Below are 4,574 nucleotides of genomic sequence, written 5' to 3'. Positions count from 1 at the left end.
TGTTGCTCATGTGAGATATATACCAACTTGTCAAGAGCAAAGAGACTGTTTTGTAACTTTTCAAAGTAGACTAAGACCAATGGTAGAGAAGAGAGGCATATGAAAAAAAGGCGTTTAGGAGAAAGTGGTGTTTCAATTGCTCTTGAAATAAAGTTAAGAGTTAAACACTCAGAAGTAAGTCTGTCTCAATTACATTGAGCACTGTAGATACGTTCAAAATCTTCTGTATAGTTCACATATCTCTTATCATTCTACAGTGAAAAACACTTCTTCCTCTGTTAATTTATGTTAGGATTATAAGATAACATTCTTGAGGGACAATGACCCCCGGGAACGCCGCGCCAAATTAGGGCGCTGCGGGACCCGCTACCCAGGACGCCCGTCCCTCCCCGGGCCTCTGCTCGCTTGCCCGCCCACAAGTCCGTTCCCCTGGTCGGCCTCTCGGATCCGGCAAGTAGGGCGAGCAGAGAGCAGGCCTGGGGAGGGTGGTGACCACCTCGGAGGAGCTGTGGCTGTCAAGATGATAGAGGTACTGACAACTGACTCTCAGAAACTGCTACACCAGCTGAACACCCTGTTGGAACAGGAGTCTAGATGTCAGCCAAAGGTCTGCGGCTTGAAACTAATTGAGTCGGTACATGATAATGGCCTCAGAATGACTGCAAGACTCAGGGACTTTGAAGTGAAAGACCTACTCAGTCTAACCCAGTTCTTTGGCTTCGACACAGAGATGTTTTCCCTAGCTGTGAATTTACTGGACAGATTCTTGTCTAAAATGAAGATACAGGCGAAGCATCTTGGGTGTGTTGGACTGAGCTGCTTTTATTTGGCGGTCAAGCGATAGAAGAGGAAAGGAATTTGATCCGAATAAGTCAGTATAGGTTCACGGTTTCCGACTTGATGAGAATGGAAAAGATTGTGTTGGAGAAAGTATGTTGGAAAGTCAAAGCTACTACTGCCTTTCAGTTTCTGCAACTCTGTTACTCACTCATTCAAGAGAACTTGCCATTTGAAAGGAGGAACGATCTTAATTTTGAAAGACTAGAAGCCCAACTTAAGGCATGCCACTGCAGGATCATATTTTCTAAGGCAAAGCCTTCTGTGCTGGCATTGTCTATCATTGCTTTGGAGATCCAAGCACTAGAGTATGTAGAGTTAACAGAAGGAATCAAATGTATTCAGAAACATTCCAAGATAAATGGCCGAGATTTGACCTTCTGGCAAGAGCTTGTATCCAAGTGTTTAACTGAGTATTCATCAAACAAGTGTTCCAAGTCAAACGTTCAGAAGTTGAAGTGGATCGTGTCTGGACGCACTGCCCAGCAACTGAGGCACAGTTACTACAGAATAACTCACCTCCCAACAATCCCGGAAACAGCTTCTTAGCTGACAAATCTGGTTGTTATCCTCTCTATACAGAAATTTTTCCAGTGTGATAATTTTTTTCTACAAATGAAGAATTGAAATACTATCTTCAATATAAACAATATGGGATTAAAATAGTAAAGGGAAAAATGACTGTTGATCTAGTTAGTGAATATTGGAAGGCATTTACCATGTACAATGCACAGCAGTCTCGAGAGAAAGGACTTAGCAAACCTCTATATGTTAACACTTTTGTCAAATTATTAGTTTAGGAAAGAGAATCCTCCAAACCTGAATTTATAAATATAGTTAATAAAATAATATTTTTAAATTATATATCACCTCACTGTAGCTTATTTAAAGTTACTTAAACCCAAGCAGAAGGATGAAACAAAAAGTTTGACCCACATATGAACAAATTCAAGTCATTTTGTTGATTAAGAAAACATAGTATGCACTTGGGTGATGTACTTACAAAGTAATATAGGGCAGAGAGTCTCCACATTAGGTTTCTGGAAATTGCTGAGGTGTCTCAATTCTATATTTAGTATTTTATCTCTAAGCAGTTGGTCCATTACAAAGTAATTATATACTTAAAAAATATAAACTTAATCCCCGATACATATACATTTTTGCCATCTAAATTTCTTAATCATAGCAAAGATTTATCTTTTTTATGATTAAAGCTAAATGTTGCCGGTGTTGTGGTGCACACCTTTAATCCCAGCACTCAGGAGGCAGAGGTAGGTCAAGGTGGATCTCTGTGAGTTTGAGGCCAGCCTGATCTACACAGTGAGTTCCAGGACAACTAGAGATTCTGTCCTTGTCCCTGACAATTGAACACTGTAGATACATTCAAAAATCTTCTGTGTAGTTCACATCTCTCTTATCATTCTACAGTGAAAAACACTTCTTCCTCTGTTAATTTATGTTAGGATTATAAGATAACATTCTTGAGGGACAATGCTAATCCAGGTTTCCCATCTCTTAGTTTATTGGTTCTTCTTTTACTAAAAATAATACCCATCAGCTTGAAATAAAAGCACAAGAAGATTTTGGGCATTTGAATAACTTAAAAGTAATGTCACAGGATGATTCTTGGAAAGTAAATAGTGAATTTGTTTAGTTTTTAGGCAAGGTCATTGCATGCTACTTAAATTTTACCAAATTGCATTCTATCAATAAATGACAGATGTATCTGGAATATTATCATTAAGTAAGTAGGAAGCACTGAAAAAATTCCAAGCTTATAAATAGATGTCTGAGTGATATAAACAAACACTTTCTATCCTCATGAGCACAATACTAAAATGATAGTGTCTGGATGGAGTAGACAGGTGGATGAAGGAATAAGGGCTTGGAATCAAAGACTCCCTGAAGATGAGTGTTGTTAGCTATTGTACTGATGACACCACAGAATCGATGTTCATAGGCAGGAATGTGAGACCTGATTGTTTATTAAGTCAGTGTGCATTGCTTTTCAGAGCACTGTCCTAGAAATCAGCAATCAACTGAATGGCAAGGAACAGTATCTTTTCCAAGGTGCTCTTGGAGTCAAGCAGATCACGCCAGAGCTAGAACCATAATTCCAGGATTCAACAATAGATCTTGAGATGGATATAAACACAGCAGATGATTGGGCTGAGCAAGGTTGGGAAATGACTTAACAGCAAAGGGCTGGCCAGACATTCTGGGCACAGGGCTACAGAATGGTTCTCATGCATATAGCTTTCTTCCTTTCTTTAAAAATCTATCTGTGTATTTTCAGTACTTTAGCTTAGTGGCTCCTGAATTGGATAGCATAGTATAGACTGCTTACATTTTTTTAGATAATTCTATCAGAACACTTTGTCAGTTTATGACCAATCTGCTCTCATCTTCTTTCTGTGTATATCTGTTGATTAATTTAGGTTTATTTGTTTTTGCACCCATCTTGCCTTGAATAGCAAAATCATACTCTGTCACTTTGAAGCGGTGACTTGAACTTAACATCAAAAGGCAGAGCTTTGCTTTCAACCACCATCTTGATATCAGCAAAGCACATGAGCAGATGGGAGTTGACAAAGCTTAGTGCAACTGGAAAGTCACTACAACATCAGAGTCTTCTCTTTCAGGATGATATGACCCACAAAGAACAGTAAACACAGAAAGATTTACTCATGATTTAAATTCTATATACTGAGAAACTGCATTACTGCAATGAATCCCAATAGTATAAACATGTAATATATATATATATGTAGATATATATAGATATATATATATATAGATGTATATGTATATGTATATGTAATATAATATATATGTATAATAAGTGTATATACACATATAAACACAATAAATATGTGTCTATGTATATACATGTGCATATGTGTGGGTTTGTGTTACTAGGGTTAAAACTCCATGCTGAGTTAGTACTGTACCACTAGCTACATACTCAATCATAAGTTCATTTTTTTCTATTTTTCTTTTAATGAAAAAATATTTTTTCATACAATATATTCTGCTTGTAATTTATCTTCCCCAATTCTTCCAAAATCTTCTCCAACTCCCATCCCATCCAAATTCATGTCCTTCCTGTCTCTCCTTAGAAAACACAGGCATCTAAAGAACAATAATAAAACAAAGTAAGAGAAAACAAAAACCAACAAACCAGAAAGAACGAAACAAACAAACACAAAGAGCCCAAGAAAAAGCACAACACACACATACAGACACAGAGACACATGTTCATACACACAGGAGTCCCATTAAAAACATGAACTGGAATCATAATATATGCATAAGGGACCTGTAAGGTAAAAAATAAAACAAAATAAGATAAAATAAAATAAATCCTTTTCTTAGTCCCCTCCATGAGATGAAATCCATACCTGGCACTGCTTGCATAGCCAAGAACCTGAGACTAAGAACCTGTTTGGATAGGCCAAGGATCAAGGGGAAAAGCAAATGTTACTGTTCTGCTAAAGGAATGTAGCTCTGAAAGGACCCCCAACAATGTTCTGCTGTTGTTGGAGGGCTTTTCTCCAGGTTCAACCAAGCCCCGCAGTCCCACAATCCACTTATAAATAATCACTCAGACGCTTATATTACTTATAAACTGTATGGCCGTGGCAGGCTTCTTGCTAACTCTTTTTATATCTTAAATTAACCCATTTTTATAAATCTATACCTTGCCATGTGGCTGGTGGCTTACCCGCGTCTTTACA

At 37.7% G+C, this 4,574-nt stretch overlaps 1 pseudogene; it reads left to right on the top strand.

Moving 5' to 3' along the window:
* Positions 1–480: 480 nt before the first annotated feature.
* On the top strand, positions 481–1,816 carry LOC102915916 (cyclin-G1 pseudogene; annotated as a pseudogene).
* Positions 1,817–4,574: the final 2,758 nt, after the last annotated feature.

Source organism: Peromyscus maniculatus, chromosome 5 (genome assembly GCF_049852395.1).
Source record: "Peromyscus maniculatus bairdii isolate BWxNUB_F1_BW_parent chromosome 5, HU_Pman_BW_mat_3.1, whole genome shotgun sequence".
NCBI lineage: Eukaryota > Metazoa > Chordata > Mammalia > Rodentia > Cricetidae > Peromyscus > Peromyscus maniculatus.
The sequence above is the reverse complement of the archived record's forward strand: the minus strand, read 5'-3'. Positions and strand labels throughout refer to the sequence as shown.